At 45.8% G+C, this 24,142-nt stretch overlaps 15 non-coding genes and 3 pseudogenes across 15 annotated transcripts; 6 read left to right on the top strand and 12 right to left on the bottom strand.

Annotated features, from left to right (window-relative positions):
• Positions 1 to 5,654: 5,654 nt before the first annotated feature.
• LOC135001977 (U1 spliceosomal RNA) lies at positions 5,655 to 5,818 on the bottom strand. The gene has a single exon (XR_010203280.1). It is a non-coding gene; the product is annotated as a U1 spliceosomal RNA (small nuclear RNA).
• Positions 5,819 to 6,510: 692 nt separating this feature from the next.
• Positions 6,511 to 6,652, bottom strand: LOC135001992 (U1 spliceosomal RNA; annotated as a pseudogene).
• A 152-nt stretch (positions 6,653 to 6,804) lies between these two features.
• On the bottom strand, positions 6,805 to 6,968 carry LOC135001976 (U1 spliceosomal RNA). The gene has a single exon (XR_010203279.1). It is a non-coding gene; the product is annotated as a U1 spliceosomal RNA (small nuclear RNA).
• Positions 6,969 to 7,660: 692 nt separating this feature from the next.
• LOC135001987 (U1 spliceosomal RNA) lies at positions 7,661 to 7,802 on the bottom strand (annotated as a pseudogene).
• A 152-nt stretch (positions 7,803 to 7,954) lies between these two features.
• On the bottom strand, positions 7,955 to 8,118 carry LOC135002009 (U1 spliceosomal RNA). Its single transcript, XR_010203304.1, has one exon. It is a non-coding gene; the product is annotated as a U1 spliceosomal RNA (small nuclear RNA).
• Positions 8,119 to 9,422: 1,304 nt separating this feature from the next.
• On the top strand, positions 9,423 to 9,496 carry TRNAN-AUU (transfer RNA asparagine (anticodon AUU)). Its single transcript has one exon. It is a non-coding gene; the product is annotated as a tRNA-Asn (tRNA).
• A 5,365-nt stretch (positions 9,497 to 14,861) lies between these two features.
• Positions 14,862 to 14,977, bottom strand: LOC135002011 (U5 spliceosomal RNA). Its single transcript, XR_010203306.1, has one exon. It is a non-coding gene; the product is annotated as a U5 spliceosomal RNA (small nuclear RNA).
• Positions 14,978 to 15,252: 275 nt separating this feature from the next.
• On the bottom strand, positions 15,253 to 15,368 carry LOC135001998 (U5 spliceosomal RNA). The gene has a single exon (XR_010203293.1). It is a non-coding gene; the product is annotated as a U5 spliceosomal RNA (small nuclear RNA).
• A 274-nt stretch (positions 15,369 to 15,642) lies between these two features.
• LOC135002008 (U5 spliceosomal RNA) lies at positions 15,643 to 15,758 on the bottom strand. The gene has a single exon (XR_010203303.1). It is a non-coding gene; the product is annotated as a U5 spliceosomal RNA (small nuclear RNA).
• Positions 15,759 to 16,033: 275 nt separating this feature from the next.
• On the bottom strand, positions 16,034 to 16,149 carry LOC135002004 (U5 spliceosomal RNA). The gene has a single exon (XR_010203300.1). It is a non-coding gene; the product is annotated as a U5 spliceosomal RNA (small nuclear RNA).
• A 274-nt stretch (positions 16,150 to 16,423) lies between these two features.
• LOC135002000 (U5 spliceosomal RNA) lies at positions 16,424 to 16,539 on the bottom strand. Its single transcript, XR_010203296.1, has one exon. It is a non-coding gene; the product is annotated as a U5 spliceosomal RNA (small nuclear RNA).
• Positions 16,540 to 16,803: 264 nt separating this feature from the next.
• Positions 16,804 to 16,919, bottom strand: LOC135002006 (U5 spliceosomal RNA). Its single transcript, XR_010203301.1, has one exon. It is a non-coding gene; the product is annotated as a U5 spliceosomal RNA (small nuclear RNA).
• Positions 16,920 to 17,189: 270 nt separating this feature from the next.
• LOC135002002 (U5 spliceosomal RNA) lies at positions 17,190 to 17,305 on the bottom strand. The gene has a single exon (XR_010203298.1). It is a non-coding gene; the product is annotated as a U5 spliceosomal RNA (small nuclear RNA).
• Positions 17,306 to 17,449: 144 nt separating this feature from the next.
• Positions 17,450 to 17,577, top strand: LOC135001995 (U1 spliceosomal RNA; annotated as a pseudogene).
• A 593-nt stretch (positions 17,578 to 18,170) lies between these two features.
• LOC135002013 (U1 spliceosomal RNA) lies at positions 18,171 to 18,334 on the top strand. Its single transcript, XR_010203308.1, has one exon. It is a non-coding gene; the product is annotated as a U1 spliceosomal RNA (small nuclear RNA).
• Positions 18,335 to 18,486: 152 nt separating this feature from the next.
• On the top strand, positions 18,487 to 18,649 carry LOC135001983 (U1 spliceosomal RNA). The gene has a single exon (XR_010203286.1). It is a non-coding gene; the product is annotated as a U1 spliceosomal RNA (small nuclear RNA).
• Positions 18,650 to 19,324: 675 nt separating this feature from the next.
• LOC135001980 (U1 spliceosomal RNA) lies at positions 19,325 to 19,488 on the top strand. The gene has a single exon (XR_010203283.1). It is a non-coding gene; the product is annotated as a U1 spliceosomal RNA (small nuclear RNA).
• A 152-nt stretch (positions 19,489 to 19,640) lies between these two features.
• LOC135001990 (U1 spliceosomal RNA) lies at positions 19,641 to 19,803 on the top strand. The gene has a single exon (XR_010203290.1). It is a non-coding gene; the product is annotated as a U1 spliceosomal RNA (small nuclear RNA).
• The last annotated feature ends 4,339 nt before the right edge of the window (positions 19,804 to 24,142 follow it).

The following is a 24,142-nucleotide window of genomic DNA, read 5'->3' as shown; positions in this document are numbered from 1 at the left end:
TCTAGTGTCCTTCGTTTGGGAGAAAAATGCAAAAGTACAATACAGCTTTTCCTTGCCAATATCTCTCTTTTGCAAAGAGCTAGGCATTGGAAAATTCAGGGCTATACCGTGTAGATGAAGCACTAACAGGAGGCTTTTAAATTTTCATTCTAGTGTCCTTCGTTTGGTAGAAAAATGCAAAGGTACAATACAGCTTTTCCTTGCCGATATCTCTCTTTTGCAAAGAGATAGGCATTGGAAAATTCAGGGCTATAACGTGTAGATGAAGCACTAACAGGAGGCTTTAAAATTTTCATTCTAGTGTCTTTCGTTTGGGAGAAAAATGCAAAGGTACAATACAGCTTTTCCTTGCCGATATCTCTCTTTTGCAAAGAGATAGGCATTGGAAAATTCTGGGCTATAACGTGTAGATGAAGCACTAACAGGAGGCTTTAAAATTTTCATTCTAGTGTCCTTCGTTTGGGAGAAAAATGCAAAGGTACAATACAGCTTTTCCTTGCCGATATCTCTCTTTTGCAAAGAAATAGGCATTGGAAAATTCAGGGCTATAACGTGTAGATGAAGCACTAATAGGAGGCTTTAAAATTTTCATTCTAGTGTCCTTCGTTTGGGAGAAAAATGCAAAGGTACAATAAAGCTTTTCCTTGCCGATATCTCTCTTTTGCAAAGAAATAGGCATTGGAAAATTCAGGGCTATAACGTGTAGATGAAGCACTAACAGGAGGCTTTAAAATTTTCATTCTAGTGTCTTTCGTTTGGGAGAAAAATGCAAAGGTACAATACAGCTTTTCCTTGCCGATATCTCTCTTTTGCAAAGAGCTAGGCATTGGAAAATTCAGGGCTATAACGTGTAGGTGAAGCACTAACAGTAGGCTTTAACATTTTCATTCCCAATGGGGATGGCTTCCCGGGAGGTAACCCCTATTGAGTGAAGGGAGTATATAGGATACGACCCAGTGGTACCTGACGACATAGATACTAACAGCTATTTAATAACATTACGCTAGAAAGTGATTATTAGCAACATATATATCTATATAAACAACCCCGCCAGGGTTGTGCCTTCAAAAATAATCACACACGGACACGCTTTTTAAACCTTTTTTTCACATCTCTTTATTTTTCTTATGCACATGTATGTTAGTTCTGTGATTTTAACCTTTATGTTTCACTGCAGTTTGGGATAATAATATTAATATTTATCCAATTTTAATACATACTTAATAAAGGTTATATTTTATGATTCATTCATTCTGTCCAGTGCGTCAACAGTGCAGATTTCTTCTTGTTTTTTCTCCCAAATTCTATAACAATGACAGTAAATGTTGTTTCTTTTCAAACAGAACTTTCTTGACCATGCTACTTGCTTGAAAGATCTGGGAGCACATGGAAAACAGTACAAACCATGCAGTATCACAAGAGCCTTTATTTGATCTTTCATGAAGATAGAGCAGAATTGAGGACACGTCAACAATTTCTGCCGAAGGTGGTTCATCTTTCCACATGGTGCCTTTGGCCACTGACACCTTCGTTGAGTCAAAGTCTCTGGCTGTGGTCAGAACTTTGAAAATTTATGTCACCAGAACGGTTCAGATTAGGAAAACAGAGGCTCTGTTTGTCCTGTATGCTCCCAACAGGATTGGGTGTCCTGCTTCCATGTAGACCATTATGCGCTGGATCTGTGGTAAGATTCAGCATGCTCATTCCATGGCAGGATTGCCGTTACTGTATTAGGTGAAGACCCATTCTACTAGAAAGGTGGGTTCATCCTGGGCAGCTGGTCGGGGAGTCTCGGCATTGCAACTTTGCCGAGCAGCTATTTAGTAAACACTTTTGCTAAGTTTTACAAGTTTGATACCTTGGCTGATGATAACCTCAAGTTGGGTCATTCGGTGCTGCAGAGTCGTACGCACTCTCCCACCCGTTCAAGAGCTTTGGTATAACCCCATGGTTCTTAATGTGACCCCAGCATCCTCTAGGTCGTATGAGAAAATAGGATTTTAATACCTACCGGTAAATCCTTTTCTCTTAGTCCGTAGAGGATGCTGGGCACCCGTCCCAGTCCATACTGTGTCTGCAGTTATTACTTGTGGTTATACACATGTTATGTTATGGTTCTGGTCAGCTTTTTGCTGCAATTGTTCATGCCGATGGCTTGTGTTCTGTTGAATGCCACGTTCTGCGGCATGCTTAAGGTGTGAGCTGGTAAGATGCTCACCTTAGTTTAACAATAAATCCTTTCCTCGAAATGTCCGTCTCCCTGGGCACAGTTCCTATAACTGGAGTCTGGAGGAGGGGCATAGAGGGAGGAGCCAGTTCACACCCTTTGAAAGTCTTAAAGTGCCCATGTCTCTTGCGGATCCCGTCTATACCCCATGGTTCTTAATGTGACCCCAGCATCCTCTACGGACTAAGAGAAAAGGATGCCCTTGCGCACTATCCTGACTTCTCCTCCCGTCTGCTTACTTTGTGCCTTCCAACGCACAATGCGAACTACAGGTGGTGCTGCAGGGCCCACACCCTTTTACTTGCCTTACAGAACAGCTCTGGAGCTGTTACAGTGCCCAGCTGCTGCAAGAAATCAGCTTGAATGCTTCAGGGGATGGGGCATGGCCAACATGAGCCCCACACCAAAGGAGGGTGGGGGTGTTTAATGCGAACTAGGGGTCATCCAAGCACCGCAAAAGGCCGCCATGCCCTGCATGCCCCTTTTCTCTTTTCATATGCAGATGAGGGTTCCAGCCAACTTTGGCCCACATCTTGGATGACATCACCGTATGCAAATTCGTCTTCTGCAGACCTTCCCCCAGGAATGCTTGTACTAGTTATTGCATATGGTTTGATATTTGATGGTGCTTCAATATTAGGCAGCCTTCCACCCTCCCATGTTCATCTGAAAAAATGTGGTCTCCCTGCAGTTGTTGTCCCCAGACGAGAGTTCCCTTGTGCTTCCTCAGTTGAATCTCCTTAACTTGACGGGGGAGGGGCTTGCCCGAGCAGCCACCCTCCCCAGCCCTATCCCAACTCATACTTATTTTGCATATGAGATCTCTATATCATGAAGATTGTTATCACAGGGTGAAGTTCATCCATTATATTTTAAAATAGGAAGGTTCAAATTACATATTTGAATTGCATCTATGTGCTGGATTCAAATGTCCCCCCCCCTTCCTTTCTCAATTGTGCCCGTCAACAGCTATTCTAAGGTTGCTGCCAATGGGTGTGACACATTAATTTCTTCTGTGGGGTACACTGGACTCCACAAGGATTCACATTGGGGTGTAGAGTAGGATCTTGATCTGAGGCACCAACCGGCTCAAAGCTTTTGACTGTTCCCAAGATGCTCAGCGCATTCTCCTCTATAACCCCGCTTCCATGAACAGGGAGCTCAGTTTGTAGTTGGTGCCTTCAGTAGCAGGCCACTTAACAGGGGCCTGCCTCAGGCAGCCTATTCTTAGCTATTAATTTTGACAAGAAAATAAGAACTTTTTTTATGAGAATCTACAAGGGCTGCAGCAGGCTAGGTCTAATAGACATCTTTACTGCAGCTTCATCACTCCCAGCGGCGCTGTATACTCCCGTGCCCTGGTTGCTGGGTCACTGCAGCGGAGGCTCCGGTTTCTTCCTAAGGTCAGTCACACACGCACCGCCCTTCCGGATCACGAGGCCGCTGATGAAGGGGAGCGTGGCCGTAGGGGGTGGACCGTGTGCGCACTGGCGTGGACACTGATTACTGGGCAGCCGCTCCACGAGCCACCAGGTACAGTTAAGGAGCACAGGTCTGGGGTTTTTTCTCCCATATTAAACCAATTTTGTACTGCCCGCAGCGCATTGTGATAGGTAATAGGGCCTGATTCAGGTTGGATTGCAATCACAGTAAGCGATCCAACTGCAAAAATTGCTAAGAGCATACGCATGTGCCTGCATTTTCTGCGGCACCCCGCAGAGAATGCGATCGCCTCTGCCTGTCAATCGGGGCAGGGGGGGAGAGGGGGGTCAGCAACACTCCATTTCCAAGTCAGGGATGGAGCGGTGCGGGGGCAAGGCTTCAAAATGGGGTCTGCAACGGAGGAGACACAGGGGGCGTGGTCACAGCGGCTGTATGACATCACATTCAGCCGCTGTGATCACAAAAATGGTGGCGGCTTCCTGCGCGCACATACAGTCTGCACCAGCAGGAGGCTACACCATTTTTTATGATCACGCTGAACTGCAGTGCGACTGCAATTACAGATTGGTCAAGAAGGGAGGCGTCATGCTGGGTGGCCATGTCCTGTCACTGTGCAGGAGCCAGTACCGCTCACACACTAGTCCCCGGGTGCAGCCCCCAACCCCCGGGACACCCGGAGCAACAAAATGTAAATTCAGGCCACCAGGCCACGCCCCTACCTATGAAACCATGCCTCCTTTTTACCATTGCGCTGCTTATCTGCGCGCACTGCATTACAATCTCCTTCGCCACCTCTCTGGGTGTCACCAGTGATAGTGACACCTCTGCCATGCTTGTAGCAGCTGGTCCTAAGATCTACGCCTCAAGCCCTGAGTGTTTGCCCTTGTGACTTGTTGATCATCATAGCGAAGCAGATGCTTACAGAAAACTGCAGGGGCTTAGATTGAAAATAAAAAAATATATGGGTATAAGGTAGAGAGGAGCGGGTTCGGTTCTCCGAGAACCAAATTCCCCACGAACTCCACGTGGTTTACACTGGTCCGAGGCAGGCTCGGTTGTTCCCGCCTGACTCGGAAAACCTGAACAAGGGAAAATGTCATCATCCCGCTGTCGGATTCTCGCGAGATTCGGATTTCATATAAAGAGCTGCGCGTTGCCGCCATTTTTACTCGTGCATTGAAGAGGGAGCGGAGAGGACGTGGCTATGTTCTCTCAGTGGAAATCTCAATATCAGTGCTCAGTATCAGTGGTTACTTATTGCTGCTCAGTAATACTAGTAGTGTGTCTCTCCTGCTCAGTGTCAGTTCTCAGTAGTATCCTCATCAGTGCTCAGTATCACTGCTCATTGTCTTGTGCTGCATTGTGGTGCTCAGCATACTACAGTACATTACTAATAGTCCAGTGCTGCATCTTGCTGCTCAGTGTCAGTTCTAGTATCCTCATCAGTGCTCACTATCACTGCTCATTACATTGTGGTGTTCTGTATACTACAGTAACATAGTAATATAGTAACATATAGTAATATAGTTTTTGAGGTTGAAAAGAGGCAAATTGCCCATCGTGTTCAACCTGTTTTAAGTTGTGATGATTCTACATACTTGCTGAATAATGTTTTATGACTAGTTAACTACTACAACTCATGTTACCCCCGGATTAACCATGTTGATATTTTAAGTATTATAACCTTGGATAGCTTTTTCATTCAGAAATGTATCCATTCCTTTTTTAAATCCAATTACAGAGTCCGCCATTACCACCTTCCCTGGCAGGGAATTCCACATCCTGATTGCCCTAACAGTGAAGATCATAGTATCTCACCTGGCAGGTAAGTAGGAGTTGGGCTAGAGCTGTGGAGGATTGCTGCTTGGGCACCCCCTGTCAAGTGAAGGAGATCCAACTGAGGCAGCACAAGGGAACTCTCGAAAGAAGAACAAGGCTAGAGGAAGATCTGAGACAAAGAAATCTGACTTTTACCAGAGCTGACCAGAGGAAAGCACAAACACAGTCCCCCACTACCACAAATAATGCAGTCGAGTTTCCCACATTTGGGGAAATCACAGGGGTCAGCATACCCAGAATGCAATGAATGAACCTCACCCTGGGAGAACAATTTTCATGACCAAGGTATCTCCTATGCAAAATAAGTATGATTTGGGATAGGGCTGGGGAGGGCCGCTGGGAGGGCACATCTCTGTCAAGTAAAGGAGATTCAACTGAGGCAGCACAAGGGAACTCTCATCTGGGGACAACAACTGCAGGGAGAACACATATTTTCAGATGAACATGGGAGGGCAGAAGGCTGCCTAAAACTGAAGCACCCCCAAACAACGAACCAAATGCAACTACTAGTGCAAGCATTCTTGGGGGAAGGCCTGCAGCAGATGGATTTGCATATGGTGATGTCATCCAAGCAGTGGGTCAAAGTTGGCTTCAACCCTCGTCTGCATATGAAAAGAAAAAAGGGGTGTGCAGGGCATGGCGGCCTTTTGCGGCGCTTGGATGACCCCTAGTTCGCATTAAACACCTCTACCCTCCTTCGGTGTGGGGCTCATGTTGGCTATGCCCCAGCCCCTGAAGCATTCAAGCTGATTTCTTGCAGCAGCTGGGCACTGTAACAGCTCCAGAGCTGCTCTGTAAAGCAAGTAAAAGGGTGTGGGCCCTGCAGCACTACCTGTAGTTTGCATTGTGCGTTGGAAGGCACAAAGTAAGCAGACGGGAGAAGTCAGGATAGTGCGCAAGGGCATAGAAGGGAGCGGCTCAAGAAAAAAGAAGTGGAAACAGACAGCAAACTAGGCTGGAGAGAGACCTGAGACAAAGAGATCTGAATTATATGAGAGCCGACCAGGGGAAACACAAATTATGCAGTCAAGTTTCCCACATTTGGGGAAATCGCAGGGGCAGCACAGCCAGAGTGCAATGGGTGAGCCTTGCCGTGGGAGAAGCATCTTCATGATCATAGTATCTCACCTGGCAGGTAAGTAGGAGTTGGGCTAGAGCTGGGGAGGGTCGCTGCTCGGGCACCCCCCTGTCAAGTGAAGGAGATCCAACTGAGGCAGCACAAGGGAACTCTCGAAAGAAGAACAAGGCTAGAGGAAGATCTGAGACAAAGAAATCTGACTTTTACCAGAGCTGACCAGAGGAAAGCACAAACACAGTCCCACACTACCACAAATAATGCAGTTGAGTTTCCCACATTTGGGGAAATCACAGGGGTCAGCATACCCAGAATGCAATGAATTAACCTAACCCTGGGAGAACAATCTTCATGACCATGGTATCTCCTATGCAAAATAAGTATGATTTGGGATAGGGCTGGGGAGGGCCGCTGCTCAGGCACATCTCTGTCAAGTAAAGGAGATTCAACTGAGGCAGCACAAGGGAACTCTCATCTGGGGACAACAACTGCAGGGAGAACACATATTTTCAGATGAACATGGGAGGGCAGAAGGCTGCCTAATACTGAAGCACCCCCAAACAACAAACCAAATGCAACAACTAGTGCAAGCATTCCTGGGGGAAGGCCTGCAGCAGATGGATTTGAATATGGTGATGTCATCCAAGCAGTGGGTCAAAGTTGGCTTCAACCCTCGTCTGCATATGAAAAGAATAAAGGGGTGTGCAGGGCATGGCGGCCTTTTGCGGCGCTTGGATGACCCCTAGTTCGCATTAAACACCTCCACCCTCCTTCGGTGTGGGGCTCATGTTGGCTATGCCCCAGCCCCTGAAGCATTCAAGCTGATTTCTTGCAGCAGCTGGGCACTGTAACAGCTCCAGAGCTGCTCTGTAAAGCAAGTAAAAGGGTGTGGGCCCTGCAGCACTACCTGTAGTTTGTATTGTGCGTTGGAAGGCACAAAGTAAGCAGACGGGAGAAGTCAGGATAGTGCACAAGGGTATAGAAGGGAGGGGCTCAAGAAAAGAGAAGTGGAAACAGACAGCAAACTAGGCTGGAGAGAGACCTGAGACAAAGAGATCTGAATTATATGAGAGCCGACCAGGGGAAACACAAATTATGCAGTCAAGTTTCCCACATTTGGGGAAATCGCAGGGGCAGCACACCCAGAGTGCAATGGGTGAGCCTTGCCCTGGGAGAAGCATCTTCATGATCATAGTATCTCACCTGGCAGGTAAGTAGGAGTTGGGCTAGAGCTGGGGAGGGTCGCTGCTCGGGCACCCCCCTGTCAAGTGAAGGAGATCCAACTGAGGCAGCACAAGGGAACTCTCGAAAGAAGAACAAGGCTAGAGGAAGATCTGAGACAAAGAAATCTGACTTTTACCAGAGCTGACCAGAGGAAAGCACAAACACAGTCCCCCACTACCACAAATAATGCAGTTGAGTTTCCCACATTTGGGGAAATCACAGGGGTCAGCATACCCAGAATGCAATGAATTAACCTAACCCTGGGAGAACAATCTTCATGACCATGGTATCTCCTATGCAAAATAAGTATGATTTGGGATAGGGCTGGGGAGGGCCGCTGCTCAGGCACATCTCTGTCAAGTAAAGGAGATTCAACTGAGGCAGCACAAGGGAACTCTCATCTGGGGACAACAACTGCAGGGAGAACACATATTTTCAGATGAACATGGGAGGGCAGAAGGCTGCCTAATACTGAAGCACCCCCAAACAACAAACCAAATGCAACAACTAGTGCAAGCATTCCTGGGGGAAGGCCTGCCGCAGATGGATTTGCATATGGTGATGTCATCCAAGCAGTGGGTCAAAGTTGGTTCAAACACCTTTGCAAAGTTCTATAAGTTTGATACCCTGGCTGAGGAGGACCTCCTGTTTGCTCAATCGGTGCTGCAAAGTCATCCGCACTCTCCTGCCCGTTTGGGAGCTTTGGTATAATCCCCATGGTCCTTACGGAGTCCCCAGCATCCTCTAGGACGTAAGAGAAAATAAGATTTTAAACCTACCGGTAAATCTTTTTCTCGTAGTCCGTAGAGGATGCTGGGTGCCCGTCCCAAGTGCGGTCTACTTCTGCAAGACTTGTATATAGTTATTGCTTACATAAGGGTTATATGTTAGTTTTCATCGGTCTTGGACTGATGCTATGTTGTTTTCATACTGTTAACTGGGTAGTATATCACAAGTTATACGGTGTGATTGGTGTGGCTGGTATGAATCTTGACCTTGGATTAACAAAAATCCTTTCCTCGTACTGTCCGTCTCCTCTGGGCACAGTTTCTCTAACTGAGGTATGGAGGAGGGGCATAGAGGGAGGAGCCAGTGCACACCCAGATCTAAAGTCTTTCTTAAAGTGCCCATGTCTGCTGCGGAGCCCGTCTATCCCCCATGGTCCTTACGGAGTCCCCATCATCCTCTACGGACTACGAGAAAAAAAAATTACCGGTAGGTTTAAAATGTTATTTTTTTCTCTGCAACCCACTGCTAAATTGTGCTTCCTAGCTGTTTTTTATAAAATCACTTAATTAAATCTAACTCTGATTACGTCAGAGAAGGCCAGGTACCCTACACCATAAGAGGGGGTTTGAAATTTTGACTTGTCTACTTAAAGATCACCAAAATCTGATGACAAGGTCAATTACATCCCTGGGTGGGATTGAACCACCAACCTTTTGGTTAATAGCCCATGTAAGTGCAAGAAATCCTGAAGCACTCACTCATCATGGGAAAGTACCAATGTGTTTCTTACAAAAATTCTCCAGATTATTGACTTTTTAAAGTTTTTCTAGGAAACGTTCTAGATGAATGCTTATTAGCCTTTGTCAGTATTGACTTTCGCAAGGTGTCTCTGTGGCGCAATCGGTTAGCATGTTTGGCTATTAACCAAAAGGTTGGTGGTTCAATCCCACCCAGGGATGTAATTGACCTTGTAATCAGATTTTGGTGATCTTTAAGTAGACAAGTCAAAATTTCAAAAACCCCCCTTATGGTGTAGGGTACCTGGCCTTCTCTGATGTAATCAGAGTTAGATTTGATTAAGTGATTTTATAAAAAAACAGCTAGGAAGCACAATTTAGCAGTGAGTTGCAGAGAAAAAAAATTATGCTGGCAGAAAAGTCCAATTGAGTGATTAAACAGCTCTTAATTTTCTGATTTTATGTTTATGCTAACAAATTTGCTCTCTGAAAAGTGTCCACAAAGCCAAGTCTCTGATTAACACCTTTGTAGGAATGGTTTTTCACCTATTACTGAATTAAACTTGCTTCATTGGAAAGGCATCAAAGATGCATCCTCATTTCAATGTCTACTGAAATAATACAGGTTGACACCAGGAAACGTCACTGCATCCTTGCTGCTTCCTCATGGGGAAGTCTGTTTAATGTGAAAACAAGGTGATATCTAACCAGCACACAGGTAAGGAATTAAGAAAATCTTTCTTTATGGGTGAAGATGTTTCTCACAAATTGTTGTCCCAATGCATCATTGAAATTCAAGATGGAAGATGATTTTCATATATCACTTGTACATTTTGCATTGCTCTTCTGGTGACAATGTAGTTTGTTTTTGTCAATTACCATTTCAGTAATAGGGTAAAGAAAATTAAGTGGATTTTTTAAAGAAAACAATGCTGTCAATATACTATTAAAACAAATTAAAATGATAAAAGTTATTGTACTTTAAGTAAAAATAAAAGTGCCAAAATATCAATCCCAGTTTTTGATTACTTTAATTATAAAAAAAAAAATGCACATAGCAGAGGATAGTTTCGATCAATCGACCTCTGGGTTATGGGCCCAGCATGCTTCCATTGCACTACTCTGCTGCTCATGGAAGTGTCAGAGATCCTGAAGACTAAATTGATTAAAGGCCTTAAAGTACTGGACTATAAGGAAAGACTTACTAGGCTGAATATTTATACACTAGAAAAGAGGTGCCTAAGAGGAGATATTATTAATATCTTCAAATATGTAAAGATACATAACAAAGAGTTATCAGAGGAATTATTTATTAAAAGAACACGTGGTCACTCGCTGCGACTGGAGGAAAGTTCAGAACGCAATGGAGGAAAGGTTTCTTCACTGTTAGGGCAATCAGGATGTGGAATTCCCTGCCAGGGAAGGTGGTAATGGCGGACTCTGTAATTGGATTTAAAAAAGGAATGGATACATTTCTGAATGAAAAAGCTATCCAAGGTTATAATACTTAAAATATCAACATGGTTAATCCGGGGGTAACATGAGTTATAGTAGCTAACTAGTCATAAAACATTATTCAGCAAGTATGTAGAATCATCACAACTTAAAACAGGTTGAACACGATGGGCAATTTGCCTCTATTCAACCTCAAAAACTATGTTACTATATTACTATGTTATTGTAGTATACAGAACACCACAATGCAATGAGCAGTGATAGTGAGCACTGATGAGGATACTAGAACTGACACTGAGCAGCAAGATGCAGCACTGGACTATTAGTAATGTACTGTATTATGCTGAGCAACACAATGCAGCACAAGACAATGAACAGTGATACTGAGCACTGATGAGGATACTACTGAGAACTGACACTGAGCAGGAGAGACACACTACTAGTATTACTGAGCAGCAATAAGTAACCACTGATACTGAGCACTGATATTGAGATTTCCACTGAGAGAACATAGCCACGTCCTCTCCGCTCTCTCTTCAATGCACGAGTAAAAATGGCAGCAACGCGCAGCTCTTTATATGGAATCCGAATCTCGCGAGAATCCGACAGCGGGATGATGACATTTTCCCTTGTTCAGGTTTTCCGAGTCAGGCGGGAACAACCGAGCCTGCCTCGGACCAGTGTAAACCACGTGGAGTTCGTGGGGAATTCGGTTCTCGGAGAACCGAACCCGCTCCTCTCTACCTTATACCCTATCAATTTTTTTATTTTCAATCTAAGCCCCTGCAGTTTTCTGTAAGCATCTGCTTCGCTATGATGATCAACAAGTCACAAGGGCAAACACTCAGGGTTTGAGGCGTAGATCTTAGGACCAGCTGCTACAAGCATGGCAGAGGTGTCACTATCACTGGTGACACCCAGAGAGGTGGCGAGGGAGATTGTAATGCAGTGCGCGCAGATAAGCAGTGCAATGGTAAAAAGGAGGCATGGTTTCATAGGTAGGGGCGTGGCCTGGTGGCCTGAATCTACATTTTGTTGCTCCGGGTGTCCCGGGGGTTGGGGGCTGCACCCGGGGACTAGTGTGTGAGCGGTGCTGGCTCCTGCAAAGTGACAGGGCATGGCCACCCAGCATGACGCCTCCCTTCTTGACCATGCTGTAATTGCAGTCGCACTGCAGTTCAGCGTGATCATAAAAAATGGTGTAGGCTCCTGCTGGTGCAGACTGTATGTGCGCGCAGGAAGCCGCCACCATTTTTGTGATCACAGCGGCTGAATGTGATGTCATACAGTCGCTGTGACCACGCCCCCTGTGTCTCCTCCGTTGCAGACCCCATTTTGAAGCCTTGCCCCCGCACCGCTCCATCCCTGACTTGGAAATGGAGTGTTGCTGACCCACCTCTCCCCCCCTTCCCCGCCCCGATTGACAGGCAGAGGCGATCACATTCTCTGCGGGGTGCCGCAGAAAATGCAGGCACATGCGTATGCTCTTAGCAATTTTTGCAGTTGGATCGCTTATTGTGATTGCAATCCAACCTGAATCAGGCCCTATTACCTATCACAATGCGCTGCGGGCAGTACAAAATTGGGTTAATATAGGAGAAAACCCCCCAGACCTGTGCTCCTTAACTGTACCTGGTGGCTAGTGGAGCGGCTGCCCAGTAATCAGTGTCCACCGCAGTGCGCACACGGCCCACCCCCTACGGCCTCGCTCCCCTTCAGCAGCGGCCTCGTGATCCGGAAGGGTGGTGTGTGTGTGACTGACCTTAGGATGAAACCGGAGCCTCCGCTGCAGTGACCCAGCAACCAGGGCACGGGAGTATACAGCGCCGCTGGGAGTGATGAAGCTGCAGTAAAGATGTCTATTAGACCTAGCCTGCTGCAGCCCTTGTAGATTCTCATAAAACAAGTTCTTCTTTTCTTGTCAAAATTAATAGCTAAGAATAGGCTGCCTGAGGCAGGCCCCTGTTAATTGGCCTGCTACTGAAGGCACCAACTACAAACTGAGCTCCCTGTTCATGGAAGCGGGGTTATAGAGGAGAATGCACTGAGTTTCTTGGGAACAGTCAAAAGCTTTGAGCCGGTTGGTGCCTCAGATCAAGATCCTACTCTACACCCCAATGTGAATCCTTGTGGAGTCCAGTGTACCCCACAGAAGAAATTAATGCGTCACACCCATTGGCAGCAACCTTAGAATAGCTGCTGACGGGCACAATTGAGAAAGGAAGGGGGGGGGGACATTTGAATCCAGCACATAGATGCAATTCAAATATGTAATTCGTACCTTCCTATTTTAAAATATAATGGATGAACCTCACCCTGTGAGAACAATCTTCATGATCAAGAGATCTCATATGCAAAATAAATATGAGTTGGGATAGGGCTGGGGAGGGCTGCTCGGGCAGCACCTCCCCCGTCAAGTTAAGGAGATTCAACTGAGGAAGCACAAGGGAACTCTCGTCTGGGGACAACAACTGCAGGGAGACCACATCTTTTCAGATGAACATGGGAGGGCGGAAGGCTGCCTAATACTGAAGCGCCATATGCAACAACTAGTACAAGCATTCCTGGGGGAAGGTCTGCAGCAGACGGATTTGCATACGGTGATGTTATCCAAGCAGTGGGCCAAAGTTGACTGGAACCCTCATCTGCATATGAAAAGAGAAAAGGGGCATGCAGGGCATGGCGGCCTTTTGCAGTGCTTGGATGACCCCTAGTTCACATTAAACACCCCCACCCTCCTTTGGTGTGGGGCTCATGTTGGCCATGCCCCATCCCCTGAAGCATTCAAGCTGATTTCTTGCAGCAGCTGGGCACTGTAACAGCTCCAGAGCTGTTCTGTAAGGCAAGTAAAAGGGTGTGGGCCCTGCAGCACCACCTGTAGTTCGCATTGTGCGTTGGAAGGCACAAAGTAAGCAGACGGGAGGAGAAGTCAGGATAGTGCGCAAGGGCATTCTTTTCTCTTAGTCCGTAGAGGATGCTGGGGTCACATTAAGAACCATGGGGTATAGACGGGATCCGCAAGAGACATGGGCACTTTAAGACTTTCAAAGGGTGTGAACTGGCTCCTCCCTCTATGCACCTCCTCCAGACTCCAGTTATAGGAACTGTGCCCAGGGAGACGGACATTTCGAGGAAAGGATTTATTGTTAAACTAAGGTGAGCATCTTACCAGCTCACACCTTAAACATGCCGCAGAACGTGGCATTCAACAGAACACAAGCCAACGGCATGAACAATTGCAGCAAAAAGCTGACCAGAACCATAACACAACATGTGTATAACCACAAGTAATAACTGCAGACACAGTATGGACTGGGACGGGTGCCCAGCATCCTCTACAGACTAAGAGAAAAGGATTTACCGGTAGGTATTAAAATCCTATTTTCTCATACGACCTAGAGGATGCTGGGGTCACATTAAGAACCATGGGGTTATACCAAAGCTCTTGAACGGGTGGGAGAGTGCGTACGACTCTGCAGCACCGAATGACCCAACTTAAGGTTATCATCAGCCAAGGTATCAAACTTGTAAAACTTAGCAAAAGTGTTTACTAAATAGCTGCTCGGCAAAGTTGCAATGCCGAGACTCCCCGACCAGCTGCCAAGGATGAACCCACCTTTCTAGTAGAATGGGTCTTCACCTACTTCAGTAACGGCAATCCTGCCGTGGAACGAGCATGCTGAATCTTACCACAGATCCAGCGCATAATGGTCTGCATGGAAGCAGGACACCAAATCCTGTTGGGAGCATACAGGACAAACAGAGCCTCTGTTTTCCTAATCTGAACCGTTCTGGTGACATACATTTTCAAAGTTCTGACCACAGCCAGAGACTTTGACTCAACGAAGGTGTCAGTGGCCAAAGGCACCATGTGGAAAGATGAACCACCTTCGGCAGAAATTGTTGACGTGTCCTCAATTCTGCTCTATCTTCATGAAAGATCAAATAAAGGCTCTTGTGATACTGCATGGTTTGTACTGTTTTCCATGTGCTCCCAGACCTTTAAGCAAGTAGCATGGTCAAGAAAGTTCTGTTTGAAAAGAAACAACATTTACTGTCATTGTTATGCAAATAAACTTACATTAAAGCTAACAAGAAAGCACACTCGTTCTGTCTTTAAACTGATAAAAGAAACCCCAATAATATGGGGCATGCAAAAATTGAGATAAAACTCAGTTTTGCTCCTCTCCACGGAAATCTTTAATAAAAGGCGAAATATTTGTTAGTTCTGAAGAGAAACCAGAGCATGACCAAGATTCCACCTGTCGCCTGAGTGCCATGCCAGCAGTTCTCATTCAGCTGAAAGTGAGCACCCAATTTGAATGAAAGAAAGCAGATTTCTCACCAGGCTTCCCCTTGCTATAAACATGGTTTGTACTCTTTTCCATGTGCTCCCAGATCTTTCAAGCAATTAGTGTGGTCAAGAAAGTTCTGTTTGAAAAGAAACAAACATTTACTGTCATTTCTATGCAAATGAGCTTACATTAAAGCACACTCGTTCTATCTTTAAACCGATAAAATAAAACCCCAATAAGATGGGGCATGCAAAAATTGAGATAAAACTCAGTTTTGCTCCTCTCCACGGAAATCTTTAGTAAAAGGCGAAAGATTTGTTCGTTCTGAAGAGAAACCAGAACATGACCAAGATTCCACCTGTCGCCTGAGTGCCATGCCAGCAGTCCTCATTCAGCTCAAAGTGAGCACCCAATTTGAAAGAAAGAAAGCAGATTTCTCACCAGGCTTCCCCTTGCTATAAACATGGTTTGTACTCTTTTCCATGTGCTCCCAGATCTTTCAAGCAATTAGTATAGTCAAGAAAGTTCTGTTTGAAAAGAAACAAACATTTACTGTCATTTCTATGCAAATGAGCTTACATTAAAGCACACTCGTTCTATCTTTAAACCGATAAAAGAAACCCCAATAAGACGGAGCATGCAAAAATTGAGATAAAACTCAGTTTTGCTCCTCTCCACGGAAATCTTTAGTAAAAGGTGAAAGATCTGTTCGTTTTGAAGAGAAACCAGAGCATGACCAAGATTCCACCTGTCGCCTGAGTGCCATGCCAGCAATCCTCATTCAGCTCAAAGTGAGCACCCAATTTGAAAGAAAGAAAGCAGATTTCTCACCAGGCTTCCCCTTGCTATAAACATGGTTTGTACTCTTTTCCATGTGCTCCCAGATCTTTCAAGCAATTAGTGTGGTCAAGAAAGTTCTGTTTGAAAAGAAACAAACATTTACTGTCATTTCTATGCAAATGAGCTTACATTAAAGCACACTCGTTCTATCTTTAAACCGATAAAATAAAATCCCAATAAGATGGGGCATGCAAAAATTGAGATAAAACTCAGTTTTGCTCCTCTCCACGGAAATCTTTAGTAAAAGGCGAAAGATTTGTTCGTTCTGAAAAGAAACCAGAACATGACCAAGATTCCACCTGTCGCCTGAGTGCCATGCCAGCAGTCCTCATTCAGCTCAAAGTGAGCACCCAATTTGAAAGAAAGAAAGCAGATTTCTCACCAGGCTTCCCCTTGCTATAAGCATGGTTTGTACTCTTTTCCATGTGCTCCCAGATCTTTCAAGCATTTAGTATAGTCAAGAAAGTTCTGTTTGAAAAGAAACAAACATTTACTGTCATTTCTATGCAAATGAGCTTACATTAAAGCACACTCGTTCTATCTTTAAACCGATAAAAGAAACCCCAATAAGACGGAGCATGCAAAAATTGAGATAAAACTCAGTTTTGCTCCTCTCCACGGAAATCTTTAGTAAAAGGCGAAAGATCTGTTCGTTTTGAAGAGAAACCAGAGTATGACTAAGATTCCACCTGTCGCCTGAGTGCCATGCCAGCAGTCCTCATTCAGCGCAAAGTGAGCACCCAATTTGAAAGAAAGAAAGCAGATTTCTCACCAGGCTTCCCCTTGCTATAAGCATGGTTTGTACTCTTTTCCATGTGCTCCCAGATCTTTCAAGCAATTAGAATGGTCAAGAAAGTTCTGCTTGAAAAGAAACAGACATTTATAGTCATTGTTATGCAAATAAACTTACATTAAAGCTAACAAGAAACTGATAAAAGAAACCCCAATAATATGGGGCATGCAAAAATTGAGATAAAACTCAGTTTTGCTCCTCTCCACAGAAATCTTTAATAAAAGGCGAAAGATTTGTTCGTTCTGAAGAGAAACCAGAGCATGACCAAGATTCCACCTGTCGCCTAAATGCTGTGCCAGCAGTCCTCATTCAGATCAAAGTGAGCGCCCAACTTGAAAGTAAGCAGATTTCTCACCTGGCTTCTCCTTGCTATAAGCATGGTTTGTACTGTATTCCATGTGCTCCCAGATCTTTCAAGCAAGTAGCATGGTCAAGAAAGTTCTGTTTGAAAAGAAACAAACATTTACTGTCATTTCTATGCAAATGAGCTTACATTAAAGCACACTCATTATATCTTTAAACCGATAAAAGAAACCCCAAAAAGATGGGGCATGCAAAAATTGAGATAAAACTCGGTTTTGCTCCTCTCCACGGAAATCTTTAATAAAAGGCGAAAGATTTGTTCGTTCTGAAGAGAAACCAGAGCATGACCAAGATTTTTATCTGAAAATATGTGTTCTCCCTGCAGTTGTTGTCCCCAGATGAGAGTTCCCTTGTGCTGCCTCAGTTGAATCTCCTTTACTTGACAGAGATGTGCCTGAGCAGCGGCCCTCCCCAGCCCTATCCCAAATCATACTTATTTTGCATAGGAGATACCATGGTCATGAAGATTGTTCTCCCAGGGTGAGGTTCATTCATTGCATTCTGGGTATGCTGACCCCTGTGATTTTCCCAAATGTGGGAAACTCGCTTTTATACCCTTGTGCACTATCCTGACTTCTCCTCCTGTCTGCTTACTTTGTGCCTTCCAATGCACAATGCAAACTACAGGTAGTGCTGCAGGGCCCACACCCTTTTACTTGCCTTACAGAGCAGCTCTGGAGCTGATACAGTGCCAAGCTGCTGCAAGAAATCAGCTTGAATGCTTCAGGGGATGGGGCATGGCCAACATGAGCCCCACACCGAAGGAGGGTGGGGGTGTTTAATGCGAACTAAGGGTCATCCAAGCGCCGCAAAAGGCCGCCATGCCCTGCATACCCCTTTTCTCTTTTCATATGCAGATGAGGGTTCCAGCCAACTTTGGCCCACTGCTTGGATGACATCACCGTATGCAAATCCGTCTTCTGCAGAACTTCCCCCAGGAATGCTTGCACTAGTTGTTGCATTTGGTTTGTTGTTTGGGGGTGCTTCAGTATTAGGCAGCCTTCTGCCCTCCCATGTTCATCTGAAAATATGTGTTCTCCCTGCAGTTGTTGTCCCCAGATGAGAGTTCCCTTGTGCTGCCTCAGTTGAATCTCCTTTACTTGACAGAGATGTGCATGAGCTGCGGCCCTCCCCAGCCCTATCCCAAATCATACTTATTTTGCATAGGAGATACCATGGTCATGAAGATTGTTCTCCCAGGGTGAGGTTCATTCATTGCATTTTGGGTATGCTGACCCCTGTGATTTACCCAAATGTGGGAAGCTCGACTGCATTATTTGTGGTAGTGGGGGACTGTGTTTGTGCTTTCCTCTGGTCAGCTCTGTTAAAACTCAGATTTCTTTGTCTCAGATTTTCCTCTAGCCTTGTTCTTCTTTCGAGAGTTCCCTTGTGCTGCCTCAGGTGGATCTCCTTCACTTGACAGGGGGGTGCCCGAGCAGCGACCCTCCCCAGCTCTAGCCCAACTCCTACTTACCTGCCAGGTGAGATACTATGATCAGGAAGGTGCTTCTCCCAGGGCAAGGCTCACCCATTGCACTCTGGGTGTGCTGCTCCTACGATTTCCCCAAATGTGGGACACTTGACTGCATAATTTGTGTTTCCTCTGGTCGGCTCTCGTATAATTCAGATCTCTTTGTCTCAGGTCTTTCTCCAGCCTAGTTTGCTGTCTGTTTCCACTTCTTTTATCTTGAGCCCCTCCCTTCTATACCCTTGTGCACTATCCTGACTTCTCCTCCCGTCTGCTTACTTTGTGCCTTCCAATGCACAATGCAAACTACAGGTAGTGCTGCAGGGCCCACACAATCTTTTACTTGCCTTAAAGAGCAGCTCTGGAGCTGTTACAGTGCCCAGCTGCTGCAAGAAATCAGCTTGAATGCTTCAGGGGATGGGGCATGGCCAACATGAGCCCCACACCAAAGGTGGGTGGGGGTGTTTAATGCGAACTAGGGGTAATCCAAGCACCGCAAAAGGCCGCCATGCCCTGCACGCCCCTTTTCTCTTTTCATATGCAGATGAGGGTTGAAGCCAACTTTGACCCACTGCTTGGATGACATCACCATATGCAAATCCATCTGCTGCAGGCCTTGCCCCAGGAATGCTTGCACTAGTTGTTGCATTTGGTTTGTTGTTTGGGGGTGCTTCAGTATTAGGCAGCCTTCTGCCCTCCCATGTTCATCTGAAAATATGTGTTCTCCCTGCAGTTGTTGTCCCCAGATGAGAGTTCCCTTGTGCTGCCTCAGTTGAATCTCCTTTACTTGACAGAGATGTGCCTGAGCAGCGGCCCTCCCAGCCCTATCCCAAATCATACTTATTTTGCATAGGAGACACCATGGTCATGAAGATTGTTCACCCAGGGTGAGGTTCATTCATTGCATTCTGGGTATGCTGACCCCTGTGATTTCCCCAAATGTGGGAAACTCGCCTGCATTTTTTGTGGTAGTGGGGGACTGTGTTTGTGTTTTCCTCTGGTCAGCTCTGGTAAAAGTCAGATTTCTTTGTCTCATATATTCCTCTAGCCTTGTTCTTCTTTCGAGAGTTCCCTTGTGCTGCCTCAGTTGGATCTCCTTCACTTGACAGGGGGGTGCCCGAGCAGTGACCCTCCCCAGCTCTAGCCCAACTCCTACTTACCTGCCAGGTGAGATACTATGATCATGAAGGTGCTTCTCCCAGGGCAAGGCTCACCCATTGCACTCTGGGTGTGCTGCTCCTGTGATTTCCCCAAATGTGGGAAACTTGATTGCATAATTTGTGTTTCCCCTGGTCGGCTCTCGTATAATTCAGATCTCTTTGTCTCAGGTCTCTCTCCAGCCTAGTTTGCTGTCTGTTTCCACTTCTCTTTTCTGGAGCCACTCCCTTCTATGCCCTTGCGCACTATCCTGACTTCTCCCGTCTGCTTACTTTGTGCCTTCCAACGCACAATGCGAACTACAGGTAGTGCTGCAGGGCCCACACCCTTTTAGTTGCCTTACAGAGCAGCTCTGGAGCTGTTACAGTGCCCAGCTGCTGCAAGAAATCAGCTTGAATGCTTCAGGGGCTGGGGCATAGCCAACATGAGCCCCACACCAAAGGAGGGTGGGGGTGTTTAATGCGAACTAGGGGTCATCCAAGCACCGCAAAAGGCCGCCATGCCCTGCATGCCCCTTTTCTCTTTTCATATGCAGATGAGGGTTCCAGCCAACTTTGGCCCACTGCTTGGATGACATCACCGTATGCAAATCCGTCTGCTGCAGACCTTCCCCCAGGAATGCTTGTACTAGTTGTTGCATATGGTTTGATATTTGATGGTGCTTCAGTATTAGGCAGCCTTCCGCCCTCCCATGTTCATCTGAAAAGATGTGGTCTCCCTGCAGTTGTTGTCCCCAGACGAGAGTTCCCTTGTGCTTCCTCAGTTGAATCTCCTTAACTTGATGGGGGAGGGGCTGCCCGAGCAGCCACCCTCCCCAGCCCTATCCCAACTCATACTTATTTTGCATATGAGATCTCTTGATCATGAAGATTGTTCTCACAGGGTGAAGTTCATCCATTATATTTTAAAATAGGAAGGTACAAATTACATATTTGAATTGCATCTATGTGCTGGATTCAAATGTCCCCCCCCCTTCCTTTCTCAATTGTGCCCATCAGCAGCTATTCTAAGGTTGCTGCCAATGGGTGTGACACATTAATTTCTTCTGTGGGGTACACAGGACTCCACAAGGATTCACATTGGGGTGTAGAGTAGGATCTTGATCTGAGGCACCAACCGACTCAAAGCTTTTGACTGTTCCCAAGATGCTCAGCGCATCCTCCTCTATAACCCCGCTTCCATGAACAGGGAGCTCAGTTTGTAGTTGGTGCCTTCAGTAGCAGGCCACTTAACAGGGGCCTGCCTCAGGAAGCCAATTCTTAGCTATTCATTTTGACAAGAAAAGAAGAACTTGTTTTATGAGAATCTACAAGGGCTGCAGCAGGCTAGGTCTAATAGACATCTTTACTGCAGCTTCATCACTCCCAGCGGCGCTGTATACTCCCGTGCCCTGGTTGCTGGGTCACTGCAGCGGAGGCTCCGGTTTCTTCCTAAGGTCAGTCACACACACACCGCCCTTCCGGATCACGAGGCCGCTGATGAAGGGGAGCGTGGCCGTAGGGGGTGGACCGTGTGCGCACTGGCGTGGACACTGATTACTGGGCAGCCGCTCCACTAGCCACCAGGTACAGTTAAGGAGCACAGGTCTGGGGGTTTTTCTCCTATATTAAACCAATTTTGTACTGCCCGCAGCGCATTGTGATAGGTAATAGGGCCTGATTCAGGTTGGATTGCAATCACAATAAGTGATCCAACCGCAAAAATTGCTAAGAGCATACGCATGTGCCTGCATTTTCTGCGGCACCCCGCAGAGAATGCGATCGCCTCTGCCTGTCAATCGGGGCAGGGGGGGAGAGGGGGGTCAGCAACACTCCATTTCCAAGTCAGGGATGGAGCGGTGCGGGGGCAAGGCTTCAAAATGGGGTCTGCAATGGAGGAGACACAGGGGGCGTGGTCACAGCAGCTGTATGACATCACATTCAGCCGCTGTGATCACAAAAATGGTGGCGGCTTCCTGCGCGCACATACAGTCTGCACCAGCAGGAGGCTACACCATTTTTTATGATCACGCTGAACTGCAGTGCGACTGCAATTACAGCATGGTCAAGAAGGGAGGCGTCATGCTGGGTGGCCATAAGAGATGAGCGGGTTCGGTTCCTCGGAATCCGAACCCGCCCGAACTTCACCCTTTTTTGCTCGGGTCCGAGCAGACTCGGATCCTCTCGCCTTGCTCGGTTAACCCGAGCGCGCCCGAACGTCATCATCCCGCTGTCGGATTCTCACGAGACTTGGATTCTATATAAGGAGCCGCGCGTCGCCGCCATTTTCACACGTGCATTGAGATTGATAGGGAGAGGACGTGGCTGGCGTCCTCTCCGTTTAGATTAGAAGATAGAGACGAGTGACATTTGATTTACTACTAATTTGGGGAGCAGTTGAACTTGTCAGGAGTACTCAGTAGTGCAGAGTTTTGCTGATAGTGACCACCAGTTTTATTATTTATAATCCGTTCTCTGCCTGAAAAAAAACGATACACATACCATATCTGTGCTCAGCCTCAGTGTGCTGCATGATATATCATCTATGTATATCTGACTGTGCTGAGTGCTCACTGCTCACACAGCTTAATTGTGGGGGAGACTGGGGAGCAGTTATAGCAGGAGTACAGTGCACACTTTTGCTGCCAGTGTGACCACCAGTATATTGTCTGCCTGAAAAAGTTAAACACTCCTGTGGTGTTTTTTTTTTATTCTATAAATGCATTCTGCTGACAGTGTCCAGCAGGTCCGTCATACATATATTATATAAATATTTACCTGCAGTAGTGTTATATTTTTTTTTTCATCTTTATCATCTCTATATTAGCAGACGCAGTACGGTAGTCCACGGCTGTGGCTATCTCTGTGTCGTCAGTGCTCGTCCATAATTGTATACCTACCTACCTGTGGTGGTTTTTTTTTTTCTATCTTCTTCATACTAGTAGTTTAGGAGTCTACTGACAGTGTCCACCAGGTCCATCATTATATTATATACCTACAGTAGTAATATATTTATTATATTATCTATACTAGCAGACGCAGTACGGTAGTCCACGGCTGTGGCTATCTCTGTGTCGTCAGTGCTCGTCCATAATTGTATACCTACCTACCTGTGGTGGGGTTTTTTTTTTATCTTCTTCATACTAGTAGTTTAGCAGTCTGCTGACAGTGTCCACCAGGTCCGTCATTATATTATATACCTACAGTAGTAATATATTTATTATATTATCTATACTAGCAGATGCAGTACGGTAGTCCACGGCTGTACCTACCTCTGTGTCGTCAGTGCTCGTCCATAATTGTATACCTACCTGTGGTGGGGTTTTTTTTTCTATCTTCTTCATACTAGTAGTTTAGGAGTCTGCTGACAGTGTCCACCAGGTCCGTCATTATATTATATACCTACAGTAGTAATATATTTAGTATATTATCTATACTAGCAGACGCAGTACGGTAGTCCACGGCTGTACCTACCTCTGTGTCGTCACTCGTCCATAATTGTATACCTAACTGTGGTGGTTTTTTTTTTCTATCTTCTTCATACTAGTAGTTTAGCAGTCTGCTGACAGTGTCCACCAGGTCCGTCATTATATTATATATACCTACAGTAGTTATATATATATTTTTTTATATCATTAATTATCATCTCTATACTAGCAGACGCAGTACGGTAGGCCACGGCTGTGGCTATCTCTGTGTCGTCAGTGCTCGTCCATAATTGTATACCTACCTACCTGTGGTGGAAGTTTTTTTCTATCTTCTTCATACTAGTAGTTTAGCAGTCTGCTGACAGTGTCCACCAGGTCCGTCATTATATTATATATACCTACAGTAGTTATATATATATATTTTTTTATATCATTAATTATCATCTCTATACTAGCAGACGCAGTACGGTAGTCCACGGCTGTAGCTACCTCTGTGTCGTCAGTCACTCGTCATCCATAAGTATACTAGTATCCATCCATCTCCATTGTTTACCTGAGGTGCCTTTTAGTTGTGCCTATTAAAATATGGAGAACAAAAATGTTGAGGTTCCAAAAATAGGGAAAGATCAAGATCCACTTCCACCTCGTGCTGAAGCTGCTGCCACTAGTCATGGCCGAGACGATGAAATTCCATCAACGTCGTCTGCCAAGGCCGATGCCCAATGTCATAGTACAGAGCATGTAAAATCCAAAACACAAAAGATCAGTAAAAAATGACTCAAAAATCTAAATAAAAATCGTCGGAGGAGAAGCGTAAACTTGCCAATATGCCATTTACCACACGGAGTGGCAAGGAACGGCTGAGGCCCTGGCCTATCTTCATGGCTAGTGGTTCAGCTTCACATGAGGATGGAAGCACTCAGCCTCTCGCTAGAAAAATGAAAAGACTTAAGCTGGCAAAAGCACAGCAAAGAACTGTGCGTTCTTCAAAATCACAAATCCACAAGGAGAGTCCAATTGTGTCGGTTGCGATGCCTGACCTTCCCAACACTGGACGTGAAGAGCATGCACCTTCCACCATTTGCACGCC

The sequence above is a fragment of the Pseudophryne corroboree genome, unplaced genomic scaffold (assembly GCF_028390025.1).
Source record: "Pseudophryne corroboree isolate aPseCor3 unplaced genomic scaffold, aPseCor3.hap2 scaffold_1696, whole genome shotgun sequence".
Lineage (NCBI taxonomy): Eukaryota > Metazoa > Chordata > Amphibia > Anura > Myobatrachidae > Pseudophryne > Pseudophryne corroboree.
The sequence above is the reverse complement of the archived record's forward strand: the minus strand, read 5'-3'. Positions and strand labels throughout refer to the sequence as shown.